We start from the raw sequence: 19872 nt of genomic DNA, 5'->3' as shown, positions 1-19872 counted from the left end.
CTGGTTAGGTAGAAGAGTGAGAAAGCTGAGCCATCCAAGACAAACATGCATAACAAAAGGTGTTAGTCAGTCTCTGTCCTGGGAGACACTTAATCTTACTAGGATCTCCTTAAGCTTGGGATAGAGGCAAGGGAAAAAAAAGCTATTTTTACTGCTGAAAGGTAGACTAATGAAAAGGAATAACATAAATGGAATACAAAAATCAAACTCCAAAAGCAAGCCAAAGCTAACATTCCTCACAATTGGAGAATGAGCTGTGATGGAATCAGTATCACCATTATCTCAGACTTAAAGTTCTGTGACACATTCTGAAGTCTGAGAAAAGTAAAGATTTATTATTTTATCTCTATAGTACTACTAAGGAAGAGAGGTTTTATTTCTTTACAAGTTTAGCCACAAGCAGTAATGACTTGTAAAGTCTCTGCCAAAATTAAGGGTGGAGATAGAAAAAAAAAGTGCTTGTGTCACAAATTCTGTATCTTCTCAGTGACATCACTAGGGTCTTTTTTGGGAAGACTACTAAAAATATGGACTACCCAACCCCCAGTCAATTAAAGGATGTCAGAGGCTCACCCAATTTGACAACCTACTTTCAAAGAGATGAAGAGTCCTGATGAAGAACATAAAGCCAATTCAAAAAATTCTCTTCTTGGCTCTAAGAAAGTAAGGCAGCCAGACTCATTTCCAACCCACTCCTCCTCCTCTGCATCCTGCAGGACAAAATGTTCCAGCAACAGCTCATCTCACTGGGAAAATTTACATTTGTTTGAAACACTTCACAATTTCTCCTCTGTCTCTGGAAGTTCCATCTTGGATAAAGAAGAAAAGATCACAAGATTTTAGATGATTTCCCCATAACACAAATGTAGGTGTTTCTTGATGATTGCAATTCCATTTTTTCTGCCTATGGGACTAAAATTACCCACTGAGAACACAGAAGGCTGGTCCCTTTTTTCAGTTCCTTCACGTTATTTCCTACTCTTCGCTCAGAGAGCTACATGGAACCCGTATTACCAACAATCCCATAAAGATGTACTTAGCCAGCTCCCAGCAGAAGAAAAGGATTAGCTAGAGTCAAAATTCCAACTCGGATAAGTAGGTCCTTTAAAACATTATCTCTGCTTCAGCAAGCCAAAGCAGCTAATCACCCCAGCAGTACTAACTCCAGATCTAGATGATTTTGCTACTAAACTCTAGATGAAAGATGTTGCAATATTTTGCCTCCTGGCACTTTCTGCAGCATCCAAGAAGCATTTCAGAATTTAAACATCACACAGAACTGATCAAGTTTTAACAGAGCATTGTCTGTCCCACCCTAGTTATGCTTGAAGCAAGACTAAGTTGGAAGACCAGCTTTAGGAACTGCTAAACTAAGACTTCATGCCATCTGAAAAAAAGCTACACGTCTAGTTTCTTGCAATGCAAAATTCCGGCTTCCAAATGGAAAGAGAACATTCTACTCCAAAACCTACATTATTTACCACAGTGCTAAGAAGTTCGCAGGGAGGCTAAGCATTCCTTGTAACATAAGTCTATTATTAATAACTTCTAGCCCAGAAAGGTTCTCGATAGCACACATTTAGAGAATTATTTGGACTCTATCCTCTTCACCACTAATCTACAGAGTGGTTATTCTGCAACCTTCCAAAATTCAACATCAAATCTAAAAATACATCAGAGTTTTAAATTAGAAATTTTCCTGCAGCTATAGAATTATCCATCAGTGTTTTGAGGGATAGATACTAGAGGGGGACACCTCAGTTTCCAGCATGTTATACTTCAGGAATTCTCTCGATGCACCCCTTTATTTTCTGAGGTTCTCTACAAAAGGTTTAAGAACAGTTTCTGACCAAAAGGGACAAAGAAGAGTAGAGTTTATAACCCTAGTTTGTATTCTGTAGAAAGTGTTTTACAACCATCTAGCAAATCCTGTTTAAATAGTTTCTCTCCTTGAGGAGTTCAGATATGACAAAATAAGGTAAGGCTCAATGACACTCTCTACACATGCTGAACTCATAATGAAGCCAAAGAAGTTAGTTACAACATTTGCAATTCAGAGTTTCTTTTAAAGACTGAAGAGATATTTCTTGAGCTCCAGAATCTTTTAGCCTTCTCCATGCAGTGCTTTCATAAGCCAGTTTTTATTAGAAGGAAGCCTCAGTATTATGAGGTGTTCAAGCCTGGATTAAGGTTGCCACAACTTCAGCACAAAACTGCAAAAAGAGACAAGAAAAATATGCTAGAAGGCATCCTTTATGTTAACTGATGGCCACTAGAGTCAAGTTTCTCAGATATTCTACAGGCTCCAGAAGCACAAGCAATATTGGGAGCTCAGAACTGTCTGCTGAAGAACATACCTCACTTAACATGCAAGACAAAACTATACTATATACTATATCATTCTAAGGTTGAAAAACTAGGATTTGGGTTGTTATTGCCTCCAGGAGACAGACAAGAATAAATATTACGTCCCCTTGCCTAAAATGCAGAAAATCACTATGGAGCCCAGAATTTCACTATTTTGACCTTAAAGCATCACCATTCTAACGCCAACTGGTCACTGAGACAGCTGTGACAAAATATAAACCACTCCTAAAATAAGTCTGCATCTTAACACACTCATTTCTACTCCACCTCCCACACTTCAGATGCCAGAGCTCCTATGAGACGGAAGCAAAGCTTCAACCATCACATGCCTTTGAACTCCGTTTTACTTAAAATGCAACACATTTTGGCAAATCCCTTGAACTCAAAGGGAACAAGTAGTACTCAGAGTTTTCTGATTGAAAAAACAGACCTTGTTCAAAGCCTCCCACATGAGATGGGGAAAACCTGCAAGCAGAAGCACCAGAAGTAAACTAAAGAGAAGATCTTGGCTTAAGATGGTGGTTTCCAGTTTGCAAAATTCACAGCCACATGATGTGCTGGAAAGAGGTTAAAGGTAATACTTTGGTGTACAGATTTCTCATTCTTCAGATGCAGAATTCATCTAGCTTGGCTGGGAAACACATACAAAACAAAGACCCAAAATTGTTTAGTAAAATTTGTATTAGAAACGGATGATTTTACTCTGTTAAATGATGAACTGTTGTCTGTAATAAATATACTACCCTGCTTTTCTCATGTGGTTTGGGTTTGTTTTTAAACCAAGAGAAAAGTTTCCTTCCAGAAAGGTGAAGGAAGGGTGGAGACAGGGAATGTTAAGCCTTTGTCACAGTTTATAAAGTGTATTTCTCAAGGCAACAGAAAAAGTGAAGTAAGCTCAAGAGACTTTTCCAGGTCATACCTAATTAAAGCAGGGAACGTATCACCACAGAAAACTAGGGCTAAGAACTCAACCCAGCCAGAGGTTAAAGGATTTATTATTGCCAGCTCATATCAGTAAGAAGCCTCATCAGTCTCACAGGTTTAAACATGTCTTCCAGACTTGAGGAAGGCCTAACATTCACATCACAGAGATGTCATCCTTTTAAAGTACCTTTGTTAGACAGGACAACAGATGAGCTGTGCCTCCCATACAAAGATGCTTTTCCAAGATGCTTTTGCTACTTACATTCTCTTCCCCACCAATATTCCAGTGACAGGCAAGGATTTCATTAATTTTGCAGAAAGATATTTACACCTACTATCTTTGGAGTTCCATTTGAATTAGCCATCAGCATTGGCCCATGGCCCGTCATCTCCTTGAAACATGCAGTTTGGGCTCTTTTTCCTCCCTCTTCTCTGCATTACTGCAGAAAGCACAGGACTACGTTGTACCATGCTGAGGAACAGGAAGTCTGGTCTACTGAGGCTTTCATACATGAACACCAAACCTTTACTTTTGCCATAATTATGAACTAAATGTGCTAACAGTCATTATTTGAAGAATATGCTAGCTCAAACTAAGAATTATTGCCTGTTTAAGTAGTTCAGAACAAAACCTAGTGAGCAATCACCACTTACGAATATTACCGTAACTTTCAGTCTATGATATTACTGAAAGCTTGGAGCTCAGGTCCTACACAAATTATTTCCACCTCCATATACTGTTTTTATAAATATTCTGTTTAAAACCCAATGGAAGTGTTTGTTTAGTATACAAAGCCTCCAATACAATACAAAATTCAGACTAGTTATAAATAATAATTTATACAGAGTATATTAGTGTTTGAAGACATACATACATCTAACAGTAAGACTGCCACACTCCCACTGAAGTGATTCAGATTATACAAGACCCACAAAATTTTATTTTACTCTAAGGCTTGTGGGGGAAAAAAAACCCCAACACATAGATGAAGATTAACTGGCCCTACTACTGAGATATTTGCTTCACTCCACCAGTTAAGGAAGAAAAAAAATTAAGATAAAGTAGGTAGTGCTATGGCTTATCTTTGTGTTTGCCCTTAAAAAGGGGAGTCAAACAGGCACAGATACATGCTTTAAAAGTACAAAAGGGATGAAAAACACATAGCACTGCCCCTTAACTTGTATGGCAGTGACAGTGATTACTCCACACACAACCGGCTCCTCCATAACCAACTGAAATAATATCAGTTCTGAAGCACTGTTGTATTACCAAACCCTATGGGCTTGGAGCTGAGGGATTATACAAATCTCTTCCATACATCCTGCTCCCAAAACACACACAGCTAATAAACCTCCTCCTATTTGCCTTCAGGTTCATTCTGAAGAGTTTTAGACATCTGGTTGGCTTGTTTAAAATAAAAAGCCCAGCTAGTAGATTTGTTTTTATGATCCCAAGTGTGAAATGTTCTTGTTGGAGGCCTCAGGCCAGGTGAACAACACTTGTGTTAAGATGCTACTTCACAGCATTTCAGGGATCTAATGAGCTATATAATCTGCACACTGGGAAGTCTCCCTAACATTAGCTTGTGTACAACTATGGAAATTAAAAACAAGGAACCTATGGTAGTCCAAATATTTTCCAGTAAGTAGTACAGCTGGTGAACTGCAGATACTGCTAAATTTAGAACTCAAGTGCTTCACAGTGTTCTGTAAATATCCATACGTCTCAATGCTTACAGTAACATGAAATACACTTCTCTCCAAGCCTTACTGTCCTAATTCTTTAGACTACAAGTAATATTTCCCTCTCATGACAAAGTACTATGCCCAATTTAGTGGGGTAAGAAAAACTTCAGTGTTTGCCTCAAAATTATAACTCTCCAGAAGATCATTGTGTAACTGTAACTAAGTGAGCACATGTATGTGCACATCCTTATTTTAGTAGTTTATGACAAATATACATTTATATATTTTCATATAAAACCCAAGAGTCTAAAACAGAAAGCAAATTACAGGAAGCACTACGCAAGAGTAAACTTCTATGCAGGCTTGCATGCAGTAGCTAAAGCTTTCTGCTGTATTATCTATCTTGAAAGAGCATGGAAATGCATTGAGCAGATACGAGATATGGTGCGTAACAGACAACCAAGTTCTCTCTCGTGGTCCAAACTCGTTTTCAATCATGGCTGACCATCTGCCATTTGTTACTCAAGCAACTTGAATTCACCTGTCAGGAGACACCACCTCAAGAGGTGGCACACTAGAAGACCTCAAGTTTTACAACACCCATATAGGTACGTGATCCATTAGAATTCAGAAAAAAAAGTCTAAACACCACACAGCTTTCAAGCAGCAAGAATTTTCTTTAACATAAAGAGGTCGCAGATATTTTACTACAGATACAAAAAATAAATGCTAATTTGAAGAATTTGTTGTTGTTGCTCCTCACTTTGCTAAAATACAGTTCATATCAACTTAATTACTTGTTGGCTTCCAACTTCTGTTTTGCACATCCCATGAGTTTTCAAATGATAAAGTCCCTGAAAAGATCTGCACTACATATATACTGCTCTACTATACATGAACCCTCAGTAACAGATCACAAATGCTCCAAGTACAAGCAGACCACACACGAAAGTCCATTAAAATAATGGAATGGACTACAAAGACAAAAGCAGTACATATGTCAATATTGGGTGTACTTTCAGCATTTGATTCAGATCTTACCTCAAGTGTCACCAGGGACACCCCTCTTGCCAGACTTAAGGTACTTCAATCAAAATTAGTTCCATTGAGCTCTGCAGCTTAAGCCTTCCTAGTTCACTAGACCATTCCAAAAGCAAGATAACTACTTTCTTTGTCTATGCATTCCACCTTCAACAGCACACTGAACAGCTGGATTCAGGAAACCTCTAGGTCAAGACACCAACCAAAGGGTACACAATTGCAGTAGGTATTTAGAGAAAGCATTTATAACAATTACTTGAACTAAAAAAATCTCATGAGACAAGCAAAGCTACACCATGTAAGAGAAGATGACTATGTTAAGACAGGAAAAAACAGCGAACTCTTAACTAGAGCAGTGTTTGGGGTGTTTTTTTCTTTAAATACTGAAGGAAGACCTTCTGCTTCATGGAAAAGCTCACTATTTTCACTGTGTACTACCTCAACACTATCAGATGTTTAATGAATGAGTCATTAATTCTAAAAACAGGTTCTGTGGAGCAATTCATTTGCCAAAGTGGATTCATACAAGTCTCTAGGATTCCAAATCATGAAGTACAGGCTATGAAGCCTTAATGCAAAACCATGTTCCTGTATGGGAAGCAGGTGGACACAAGGTGCTGATCAGTACATAAGTCTTATGGACCACACTTCAGTTAGTATAAGCCAGAATAATTCAATTTTATTAGAGTCATAAAATGCCAGGTAAAAAGTGAAAGTTGAGGAAGGGGAAGAAACTTTAGTTTTAATCTTCACTGATCAGGACAGAAATTTAGCAGCTTTAAATGGTGGCGGGTGAGTCACTTGACTAGCAAGTCAAGCATCTAACATCTGCAGACAACAACAGTGCACGCAAGAACAGGACCATGTGTGTTCAGAAGGGAAATCCGTGTCCTCCCACTTGGGCAATTATGTTTACAGATGACTGCATTCTGAGAAGATCAGCTTCTGGTAACCAAGCTGAAGGACAAAACAGTCAAGTTTTATCAGATAAAGTCAAGGAGATGCAAGCATGTGCTTTCAGCTCTTCACCTGTAAACTCTCAATCTTTCAAATGATCTTTCAATACTGATGAAAAGTGTGCTTTATCCAAACACACTTTAAGATAAGCCTCTGAAATTACATCTAGGTTTCCGGCATCTTCGCTCATGCAAAGGTTAAGCATACTATAGTCTGCATAAAGCTGTAACATCTCTTCTGCTGAAGATCTAAAACAAACCACTGCATTGAGGGAAGTCACTGGCTGAGCACCTGGACCCAAGAAGTAATGAAGTGATAAACAAGCTTTTGACAGCTGCAGCCTCTTCTGCAGGTGCAAGAGGCATTTACTTCATTTCAGTTTAACAATTAGTTCAATAACTGGTTCAGAATTGAGAAATAGGTTTGGTTTTATTTGGCCCTCTCAGATCTTCTGCTAAACTGAGAAGAGGGTGAGGGGAAGGGAAGGTCCCCTTGAACCAGTTCCAAGGTTTAAGACTGTATATTTAACAGGACCATAAAGTTTAGTCTCAAGGATACATGGTATTTTGCAACTGATTATATTGCTAAAATTTGAGCATCGCACTTAATATAGAAAAACCTCCCACAACCAAGTATTAACCCACCTTGAAAGAGGCTTTCTGAACACAGTTCCCTCTGTACCACCCTCAGCTGCAGTTCCCCCAGCCTAGCAGCATCACCAAAAGCAGGATGCACCTAACTCAACAAGCCCAAAAAAAGCATCCTATCAACAAAATCCCTATTTCAGTTGACTGTTAAGCAGCTTGGAACACTTAATTCAGATGAAGGCATTAGAAGCTAAGCAAGTAAATAAATCCTACCCTGAATATCTAACCTGAGGGCAGGAACTGGGATATGCCTTGCTGTACAAGTGTGCACACAAATGCTGCACATGAGCAGCACAGCGTTATTCCCCACTTTACACACACCCCCAATCCATGCCAGCTACCACATACATCTTGAAGGATAATATGGAGGTGGTGGAGGATAATTCTCAGTCCTACTATTCCACAGCAAAAAAAAAAAAAAAAATCAAAGTTTTGGGATAACAGCACATAGCTACTTATATTTTAACAGTTTGAAGAAGTGTAGTGATTTTATCACCTTATGCAAATATGTCAAAAGGCCCTTTTATTTTTTCATAACATTAAATAATCAGCTATACTTCATCTTCTGTATCAAAATACAAACAAGTATAACATCCTACGGTCCACTTAATACACATTTTACCATCCACACTGCCTTTAACTTCTGAACACCAGGAGATACTGCTTGACATTTTTGGCAATATATTGTGGGTTAAAAGTGATCACTGAAGTAACCTCAGCTAGCAAACATTCAACATCTTTAGAGAAGGATGATCAGACTTTCTGAACCTCAGCTCAATTCAAGATCGCAGCATGATTTCAAAGGACAGATGTCAGTTTCCTTAGAGCACACAATGGAAAGAACAGTTAGAACACGAATTATTCCAGCTTGTAGCCAACTGCATCAAAACTTTAACCACACTCAAATATACCTGGATTATGAGAATAAACTGCCGCATATGTAGGGCTATAAACAGCGCACTGACTAGAGCAAGACTAAGGAAATTACTGGAAGGTGGAGATGCAAAGTAGTTTGAAAGTTTACAGGGAGAGATGCTGGAGAAGAAAGAATGAGGAGTATTTACAGAACTGTGTCAAACAATCCTAACAGAGACAGGGCTCAGAGCAAGATTCATTTCTATAAACTGCAAGATTCATTACGTGAGTCAGGTTCATCAGGGGAGATATCATGAGAACTAAGGTTTCAAAGAGAAAGTTGCACCCACAGAGATATCAACAAATACTGCCAAATACAAACCCAATAAAAGTACCATAAAGAAAAGTTAGCCCCAAGAAGTGGGGCTTATTCTTCAATCCCTAACTTGCAATGCAAGAGAAATTCCATCTCAAGAATCAAGAGCTTAAAACAACCCTAAGTACAGATAACTGCAGTCACTCCACAACACCTGGAATCATTTGCAAGGCTGTTATCTGTTATATTTGAGTACAGACAGGAACAAGCCATGTTGTTGTTTTTTTTTAAAGAAAAGTTTTGGGCATCAGTTTCTGAAGTTAGGCCTGCGTTCAGAAAAAGGTCAAAATTCATGTGACTGGCCTCCAACTCCCCACATTCCAGTAGAATCCCAGGGGAGGGAGGGAAGCCTTTTATGAACACTAAAAGGCAACAAGGAGGCAAGTAACACCTACCAGGTTCACTTTAGCATCAGAGTAACACGATTTAGGGACAGAAGAGAACTTATTGAGGTCATACACCTAGGTTTAAAGACTCCTGCTCTTGGAAGGTAAGCAAAGGCTGTACAGTGAATGCAACAGTTGGTGGATAACCATACCAGCAAGCAGTTATCAGTGGTGCACGGCAGAACACACCAAACAGGAACCCAGCTCAGTTCACCGATTTCTTGGTTTCCCTGTCATCTGTTGTTGGCAGAGTAGGCTTGTTACAAGGAGAAAGGCAGGAAGAACTGCAAGACAGCATTAAAATTCCACATAAATAACAAATTGGAAAACTATTCTGCAGTTTTAAGATACAATTCAGTGCTGAACGATACACTCAGGCAGGATTAACTGAGCAAACAGGAAGGCAAGTTCTTCAGAAACAAGCTGTGGGCTATGTTGGATCAACAAGCTGACCCTGAAACAAGTGTTAAGCTGTTGCAAGAAAGTCAAACATATGGGGATGCATGAACAGGAATCAGCTCCAGAGCACATGAAACAGTCCTTTTACTCCACTCAGCACAGGAAAGCTTCAGCTGAAGTACAAAGTTGGGCTTTAAGCACCACACTCAAGACCAAGGTGAACTAACTTGAGCGAAGAACAAGAATGATTAGACCTGAAAAAAACGTGACTTCTCAGGATGAACTGAATACACTAGTTTTATTTAGGCCAAAAGTATCACAAGGCTGCAAGGTGGAGGGCAAGACACAAGAAAACAGGAACGTGACAAAGAACAGTTCAAATATTTTTAAAAGATCACTTACTACAGGGAAAAGAATAGCTGTTCCTCATGCCCGGTGAATTAGGCCATAAGCTTGACCTGCAGTAAGGAAGATATCTAGTTCCATCTTCAGAACAAGTTTTAATGCTGAGGACGGCAAAGTGCTGGACTGAGGAGAAAGTAAGAGCTGCTCCAGCTTCTTTTATGAATCACATTAGATGTGCAATACTGTTATGGGGCAGGGGACTCTCACAGCCAACCTACACTTTCAGCCCTACTTTTTTTTTTTTAAATGACAACATCAGTTTCAAGCCACTAAAATATCTTCACTTCTCCTACAGTGAACGTTCAGTTGCAATAGAAGTTATTTTTCTGAGTTTCAAATTAAAGCTTCAGGATTTGCATGTTCAGGTTGTTTTACTACACAGCAAAAGAACAGTCACACCTGCCTCATACTTTCTTCACACAGAAATAGATCAACTCCATCATGTCCCATGGCAGTATGCAAGTCTCATCCTTATTGCAGTATCCTGCTGTATTTTTCTCCTCCGACCAACAGAAACCATAAGCCAATTACTTCAGAAAGATGTACACGTTTAGCCTTCTAACAACCTAGAACAGTGATGTAATACATTTCATCAATGTAGCATCACAAAGCACCATCACACAAACATATGCACACACCTTTTACTACAAGGATAGCCTTAGGCTTGGTTACGACTTTCCGAGGATGGAAAATGCTGCACGCAAACCAAATACTCCCAAAATAAAAAAATAAGATATACAGGATTTTACAGATGGGGAGCTGAAGCAGACAGCATTAGTTACAGCCAGTCAGGAGAAGTCTATGCCTGAAGTTACACATTCACAGCTAAACAGCAGAATCTAAAGTGAATCAAAGTCAGAATTAACTTAGAAGAGCTCAAGCACAAAGAGGACACCTAAAAAGCATGCAACAAAGACCAAATACTATCCTTTTTCATCCTCTGTAACAGTTTCAGTACTACAAGTATTTATCCAGGTACTCGCCTGCTTTGTTTAAATACCATCTTCCTGATTTGAGAAACATGAAATTGAGAGCAGCAACAGTCCATCTTACCCTCCAGGAGTTCCGCAACTTCTTATCAAATATTGAACCAGACAGGTCTGGTAAGGATAAAGTGCTAACGGAAGAAAATGAGACAAGCAAGCACACATGTAGCCAAGTCCAAGTGGACTACCATATGTACTGAGAAGTGAACAGGCTTCACACATGTTCCAGTGCCAGCAGTATCTTCTAACTAGAAACTCTGCTATTATATCTTAACCTTCAGTAGCCCCCTATGGCAGGCAACAGCACTTCAGAGTCCAAGTAACTCATGTTTCTCAAACTCATCAAGTTTCCAATTTGTTGTTCTATTTCATAACTCAAAAAATGAAAAGATGAAGTCCTAGGTGCCCACTCCTTTCCCCTTTTCCAGTAGAAGAAATATATACCATATTTTAGCCAGTTCAAGTAAATAGTTATTGAATGCTGTTTTCATTACTGCTCTCTCCTCCTCACTTACTAAATACTGCATCAAATTACACTCTGGAGCACAGCAGCAGTCTTGAGGCATGCTTACACACCACTCCACTCCAAACAGGACATAATGAATAATTATTTGCCACTACTATTTAACTGGGATAATTAAGCAAAAAGGTTGCTTTTTTTTCCTAAACTAGGATTGTAATTCTGTCAGTTCATCAAAAAACTATAAAGCCATACAAATAAATCCTAGATATCTTAAAAACCATCACTTAAAAACCTCCACACCCTCAAACTGTCCATAGAACAGAGTTTCCTATGTTACAAAACCAAAAATGGTTCATACCATGATACAAAAATCACCTTCAACCTCAGTGGCCATCTACATGTTGACTAAGAAATGCTGAGCTGCAAGAGACAGAACCCAGCAGATCCAGACCCATCCAGCCTCGAGCATGTTTCTACAACTCTCTGTTGATTCATAATCTATGTCACACCTGAGGCTCCAAACTTTAACCTTTCTCATATTCCACATGCTGCTTTTGGACTGTGGAAGTTGATGAAGCAACAGGGTTTGGCAGATCCAAATGACAGACAGCTTTTGTCACTTGCATGCTTCCTTAAATATGGTAAATTTTCATCCCTCTAAAACCAGAACAGATCAAATCAATAGAAACCCTGAAGGAAGACACAAAAAAAATGCATTTTTCATTGGAAAAGCAGAGGGAGTTAAAGGAAGCAGTACCTTTAAAACAAGAATTTTTCCCTATAAACAAACTTTGGAGGGTAGAATAAAGAACACAAACATCACACAGTATCAAGTAGTAACTGTATGAAATGGAGGAATATTTTACCACAACAAAATCTAAAGCCACAGTTCAGAAGGTGAAACACAATACATGTGAAAAGCACTGAAGGAATGATTCAGTGCCACTAAACACAAACTGCACAGAACAAAAATTAAACATGCTGCAATAATAATCTGAACTGCTCAATTAGGTTAAAAAAATACTTTTACCCTACAAATTAAAAAACCTCCTAAACCCCTCAAAGGCATTAAAGCTGTTCACAATGTTATTTGAGATGCAAATTAGAGACCTAAAGTTAATATAACACCAACAGAAGTTCCTATTATTCCCATTCATGGCTCAAGGGGAGGCGACAGTAGAAGAGAAGCCACAGCCTTGTTGTATGAGGTCTTACTAGTACAGTAGAGGTTTTTCCACCATTTTTTAAGTTAACCCACCTTAAGTTCAGTATAGAAATCGCCAAATTGTAAATGTGATCTTCCATAAAACCAGAAAACTTAAGCACATTAACCAACAACCAACAAGCCAGCTGCCAAGGCTGGCTGGCTGAGGGGGGTGTTAAGGAGAAACAAGTATTCTTCAGAAAAAAGGAATTCAGATCCTGTCTTCCAGCATCACAGATCTCGGCATGAGGCACAAAAGTAAAGGCACAGACACTGGTAGCTGCATTTCTTCAACTATTTCCTGTAGCAGCTGGGTCCCAATTTTAAAGTTCAGCAAATGCAGAAACCGCTTTCTTCCATCTCAAATGCCTTTCGCAGAATGACACGTAGGTCTTGGTACACTGAGTCAGTTTTGTAAATGACACTCCTAATGACAGCTCTAGGCAAAACATTGTTTTATTTCACACTCTTAGCTCTATCTATACAGACAGACTTAGACACACTGAAGAGCAATTGCCATCACTGGCACCACATGTTCAAAGCTCTAGGCCTGCAATTTGATATACCATTGACAGTATTCTTCCCTGTACTTTACTAGAGTTTAATTTTCACAGGAACTTAAAGCAATGTTGCCACACCAAATTCAAGCAATGATGCTAACATTAGGTAATCAGAATCCTTGATTTTACTGTGAACACCCAACAAGCAAAACACAAGTGATGGCCTGCTTTTGACTAAAATATAACCAACTTCAAACAGTGGAAAGCCAATTATATTAGTTTTGGTTTTATAACTTGTAAAGTTTCCTAACTGAAACACTTCATATTTTCTAAAGCATGATATTCAACTGCTTGCTTAAAAAAAAAAAGCGCTGTCAGTAAACTGAGAGCCATAACCCAGATAATGCATTTAGTAACAACCCTGCCTACTTCCTCACCTCAACCTAAAAATTAGCCAAAACACAGCCTTCAGAAGTCATTTGTGCCCACTACAAATCATTAGAAGTTAGCTGAGGAGTTTCTTGCTAGCTTGTTGATGACATTATTTCCCAAACTGACCAGAGAAGCCAAAACAGCACAAAATGTAGAAACGGCAATATTAAAGAGCTGACAATTACCTCGACTTCTGGTTTTTCTATACTCAACAGTACAGCAACATCCTGTTGGGTCACAGACAAGTTTGTAAAACACCCTAGAAAGGAGTTAAAAATATGCCTTTTTTTATAGGCCTCCTTTTGAGAGGAAAAGAAAATCCTCAAAGAAAACCATTTTCTGAAAATATGACTGTCTCAATCCCCCTAGCAGAGTGTTTACAGTTAAGAGACACCAACAAAGCACAGATTATTTTTTTATATACAGATTCTCTTTCATCACTGGATTGCAATATTTCACTGTCACTTAAGATCTTGTTAACCACACAAACTTCATGACACACCAAAAAACATGTCGTCAACATAAACGGCTACCTCTCAGGTATACACAGTCAATAGATTAAAACAACTACCAAAAAATATCAGCCACTATGCTGAGTTTAAGTAGCTGTTTTCCCAGCCATGAATTTCTTCCCTGGAAGTAATGAACAGGGCTGCTTTCTGCTCATTAACCCTTCCTTGAGGAACGCTTATAAAGCCCTTCACAAGTTTCTGTGTGCAGTTTCATTCCGCCAGTAAGCTTATGTTACTTACAATATCTAGAATAAAAGTTACAGCTACTTCCGCAATGGACAGGAATCTCTTACATGTTCTACCGTAATATATTTCAAAATTTAAGTTTATATGTAAATATGTAAGACTAAAGACAAGGTCCTATGAATATTTGCCTGCAAGATCATTAACATCAGATCTCAAGAATGTAGTAATCTAAACATAGTCCAACAAGTTTGTTTTGCAGAAATAAAAATGAAAGTTTAAAGCAAACTAAATACAGCACAAAACCTGTGAGTTTTGCAGGGGAGAAAGAAATTCACTGTTGGCAAAAGAACGAATTTCTGTTTATATTATGACCTTCAAAACACACTAGAAGAAGTGTAAATCACAATATAAGCACTAATATTTTCTAAAGGTTTAACAAGTCTTCTTATTACTGTTTAAGTAAACTCAAAGCACAACCAGAAAGGACAAATTCTTAAAACAAAACTCAAACCCAGCATCAAAAAAAGCGCAGATGCAAAGAAAGAATCATGTTTGGAAAGTTTTAAGTACACCATGTTTCTAAAGGGAATAATCTATCAAACCACAGGAGGTGACTAGAACTGCCATCATCACTGCTAACACAAAGGAATGTAGATTGGGGGGAGGCAACAGAGGAAGGGGGAGAAAGAACAGGCAAGGGAGAAGGAGAAGGAACTAAAAAAAGGGAGCTACAGTAATGGCTACCAGATTCTCAAGGAATTCCTATAGGAAAGAATAAATCCTTCATGCCATTTTAAAATAAAGCAATCCATGCAATAAATTGCAGTCATCCCAGTAATGTTAAGCTTTTGGTTTATCTGCCCACCATATTTTCATAAATATAGTTTTATACCATACACTAAAACTTCCAAAGCTCAAGACAATGGCTGCAAATACAAATAATATTTCTTCTTTCAGCCTCCTCATTCTTCTGAATCATAGTACCCTGCAGAAAAACAGCTTTTCAACAGGAAGTAGGAAAGTTAACTATGCCAAATTCAAAACATCCCTTTACAATTATTTAATCGACTTTAATTCTCAAGTTAAAGAAACAATAACTATGGGTTACACACTGGCAGGTAAAGGCCGCTAGAGGACAGCCAGATTACCACAGCGTGGAGCATCCTGAAAGGATATCATTAGGGGGATGATCTTGCAGATCAGTATTTTAAGTTTATGTCTAATAGGCAGCACATACTTCCATATAATGAAGAATAGAATCTTGTTACTGACAAAAAAACCCAGGGAGGATTAAAAATAACAGACATATTAACATGAACGGTATTTCCCAGAAATTCAAAATAAATGGGTAGTAAACCCATTTTCTAGTTAGGGGTTCCACCAGCTTACACAGAACTACTTGGAATGTATGTTTTAGCTCCCTACCCTACACATACTGACATCCTGCCTCTGAGTGCAATTCTTCCAGGCATTTTCAGAAGCACAATAATTGTAAGGATACAAGCTCTTTGGGCTCGATCATGTACACTGCATCTCCGATAGAACCAGATTCAAGTCACATGCTTCATTAGCAAAGTTTTTGCTATTCGGCAAACACTACTCCAGATTTCATAAGCCCGACTCAAAGCAAACAGACCATTCACAATTAGAACACATCCCGAAACATTTCAGCTTGCCACAAGATACACAAACTTACTGTTTCTTGCCAAAAATGGCTTTGATGAGAATATTTTCTAGCAGTCAGGCATATGAATGGGAGGCAATGTAACAGTAAAGGCTGTAATAACTGTTCTCGGGAGCTAATTTTAATGTAAGCACAGTGAACCAGAAAATAGATCTGACCAGCTGGCTCAACTCATCCCCAGGCCTAGAACTCGGCATGCACATTAAAAGCCAGTGTCTTATCTGGTCTGACTCACCAAGCCACTCTCAACCTGAAAGTTAAGAGTGCTACTACACAGCACCATTTCTGTAACGGCTGTTTGCTGGACGGTTATGAAGGATATTTCGTTTACCTAAAGAGAAAACGCCTTAACTTTCAGGTCTCTACCAGAAGAGTCCTGATAACTGACGCTAAACCAGAGGATCGTCTGCAACTGCCAACCTCTCTGCCTCACCAACCCCATGGCGACCTCCTTAAATAGCATCCCAAATTTCAAGAACAAGTCTATTTAGCCTTCTTGCAGGCAAGATGGCATTTAATAACCCAAATAATCAGAACAAAGCCACGTTACTGCCTTTAGAAAAGCCCGAATAACACAAAGAGTCTATTCACTTGTCCGTCTCAGACTTTTGGTCCTTACACTTATAAGCCATAAATGAGAAATCAACTTTCTTATTACTGAGGGGGTAAAGAAAGGGTGGCGGGGGGAGAAAATAATCACGTTGTTCACCCAGGAATCGCAGTGGGAGTTGTTGTGGAAAAACCGCACACCTCCCCTGACGTAACCCTACCCTTGAGCACCCGAGGTGGGGAATGGCCTGGAAGCCCCAGGGGATGAATGTGCCCCCGGACACATGTGCCCGGAGGGGCGGCGGCACAAAGGCGACACCGCGGGGCCCGGCCGGGCCCGGCACCTCCGCTGTCCCCCCCCACACACACACCCCGGCAAGGCCAGGGCCCTCGCCCGGAGCACGGAGACACGGCACCGCCGCGCAGCCAACCCAATCCCCGTCCCGAGAGGCAATTATTAATGCCAATAAGTCGGGTTTTGGGGTTTTTTTGCTTTTGTTTTTCGCCCTGGCAGGGCTGCGGGCAGCCGCCGCTTCGCTCCCACACGAAGTCTCCAGCTAACAGCCGGGCGAAGGGGAGGCAACCTTTACCTCCAGCTGGGATGAAGGAGCGCGGCCCCCCGCCTGAATACCAATAATTATTATAATATCTACACCTATTTATCCATCTATATAATTAAAGAGACAAGCAGCCCGCGGCTTTGGGGCAGCAGGAGGCCGCTGCCGCGGCGAAGGGCAGCGCCGGGGTGACACCGCCGCTCCGCAGATCCCCCCTCCACCGCCGGCCGAGCGCTGTCCGGTCCCCACGGCCGCCGGGGCTCCGCCGAGGGGTGCAGGCCCGGCCGCCCCCCCACCGCGCGCCGCCCGGCACTGCCTCAACGGCTACCCCCAGCCAGCTGCGCTCGCCCTCTGCCGCCGGGCGCTGCCCGCCCTCCCCCCCCGCGGCCTGTCCCGGCCTCCCTCACCGCGCACCGGTACCTGCGCCCGCCGGGGCCGCCTCCCTCCGTCTGTGGACCGGGCTCCCCAACGGCAATTGAACAAAACACAGCCGGCTCCGCCCCCTCCCGGCGACCGCCCGCTCCCATTGGCCGGCCGGCCCGCCCGCCGAACTTTGACCCGCTCGGCCATAGGGCGGTGGGGGGCGCTGGCCCCGCCCCACAGGGGGCGGGCCCGTTGCCGGCAGGGACGCGCCGCTGTGGTGCTGGGTGGGGCGGGGAGGAACGCGCCGGACTACATCCCCCAGGAGGCATTGCGGAGGGGGCGGCGCCCTTCTCCCATTGGCCGGCCGGGGAGCGTGCGGGGGGGCGCGGAAGCTGCGCTTTTTCGCCTGGAGGGGCGATTACGTCATCGCGTCCCCGGATGGAGCCGCAAGAAGGACGGGGGCGCGCGCGTGGCGCAGCGAGCGGGCGCAGCGCCACCCGGACGCACGGCGCGTGCGCAGTGGCTGTCGGGGCGTGTGTGTGGCACCTCAGGAGGGCGGGAACGGAGGGTGGCCGTGGTGGTGCTCCTCAGGGCGGTGCGGCTGGGGCCTGCCCGGGTGGGGATGCTGCCCCTCGCCCACAGCGGGGTCCAGGAATGCCCGTCAAGGACGTCCTGCTAGTCCTGGGCCTGGTCCTTGGCCTTGTCAGTCTGTGGGTGACCTCTGTCAAGGCCTGGCCGGGCCCAGCTGATTGCACCCAGCATGTCAGCGGTGGCAGAGCCTCTCCGCAGAGCGGCTGAGGTGCAGGCATCTGGCTTGTGGCACTCCCAGAGGCAGCAGCAATGGCACCAGGGACTTCCCCCAGAAGCCATTGCTGTGGCTTGCCCTAACCAGCCCCTGCTGCTTAAGTTACCTTCCTTCTTAGCTGGTTCTTCCCAGCTTGCTGTGCAGACCCGCGCTGTGTAGCGGTGTGGTTACACTGCCCTCTGCTTGCCTGCTCCCTGCCTCCCTCAGCTGGCAGCTTCCAGACCAACCTGCTGGAAATACCTCAACTTCATCTCCCACAGCGGTCCCGAGTGGACCTGAACTGGTGCCACCTTCTCTTGTCTTTGAAAATGGAGGCCTCTGAAAAAAAAAAACACAAAACACACAGAAAACAACCCCAAACCCAAATCCCAAGATCTGCTTCTTACTCTGCAAGAAATGTTCCTATGGGAGCTTTTCAAAAGCAGTTATGAGTCAACCATAGTGAGGAAGTGGGATGTGTTTGGACAACAATTACATTATACACTTGTCAGGGCAGAGACTGCTTTATGTGGATGCATAATCCTTAACATCATGAGAAACCAAACCCTGATTTACTGTTGCCTACAGGCCTAACATTACTGAGGTACAGGTATTTTTTATTAATGGTAACTATTAGCAAGCTCTTCTCATCCCTTTAACAAGCATCTGTTATTTCAGCCTTCTGCAACCTGTTCTTCAGTGTTTGTGCATGGAGTTGTATTTCACTCCCTCACCTTTCTTTTGCCCCAGAAGTTTTTCATCTGACTGTGCCATATTATCCTGTAAGATTTTTTCTGAATTACAAGAAAATGTTGCAATAGATATCTGAGTTAGTTAATGTTGGAATGCAGAGCCCAAATCAAAACTCTGTTCCTGGGACATCCTTACTGCGCCTTGCTTATTTTACAGGCTTACAAATTTTAACCTTAGGAGACTGATAACTTAAAACCAATTTTAATTCAGGCAGCATTACCAGGTTTTGCTGCTTGTCCTTCATCACTGTCCTCTCAGCTTTTACACCCTGCAGTACCCAGTTCCTTGAAAAAGTTTGCATGTTTGTTTTATTTTGATAAGCCTTGGGCTGAAATCTTTTCAAATAGTTTTCTAAGATATCTTTCCCAAATTATACAATGAATATTTAAATTAGCGTACTACTTCTCTGTAAGATCAACACCCACCTCTCTTTAGAAAGATCTTGCAAGCGATTAAAGGTACACAGAGAAAAGTACACAGCTTTCTCCCATAGTTCAGTCCTGGCTCTTGAAATACTTTCTGGTTGTGCTCATTTTGCTCCTGGCCTTATTGTGAATTCTAGTGCATGGGAAATTGTAGTTCATCTGCTTTCATGATCCTACCCATATCTTTGGCAGGGACTTGCCTCCATCCTGTAATCAGTTTCGTACACAGAATTCCCCATTGAAAACAAGTTATCCCTGAAGCATTTCATTGCTAAATCCTTATCCAAACCTAGAATTAACAATTTAGGTTTTTCAAAAAATGAAGTCATAATGTAATTTTATTTTTCACAACCATTATATCTAAGTATTGCACTGCAGGTTAGCAGCTCAGGTGTGAAATTTTGATGTAAAACTGGTTTTCCCTCACCTAC

The 19872-nt window shown here is 41.5% G+C and overlaps 1 protein-coding gene across 3 annotated transcripts in view; it reads right to left on the bottom strand.

Moving 5' to 3' along the window:
* Window positions 1-17663, bottom strand: part of FAM53A (family with sequence similarity 53 member A) — a 72803-nt gene extending 55140 nt beyond the window's left edge. The window contains exon 1 of one of the 3 annotated variants that reach the window (XM_054202399.1): window positions 17537-17663. The gene's annotated coding sequence lies outside the window, so the exon portion shown is untranslated. Of the gene's footprint in view, window positions 1-9391; window positions 9539-17536 lie in introns of those variants that run through there. The other 2 variants (XM_054202400.1, XM_054202398.1) reach the window with 2 other exon arrangements.
* Between the last annotated feature and the right edge of the window lie 2209 nt (window positions 17664-19872).

Source organism: Rissa tridactyla, chromosome 5 (assembly GCF_028500815.1).
Source record: "Rissa tridactyla isolate bRisTri1 chromosome 5, bRisTri1.patW.cur.20221130, whole genome shotgun sequence".
Classification (NCBI taxonomy): Eukaryota; Metazoa; Chordata; class Aves; order Charadriiformes; family Laridae; genus Rissa; species Rissa tridactyla.
This window is presented reverse-complemented; position numbering and strand designations above follow the sequence as displayed.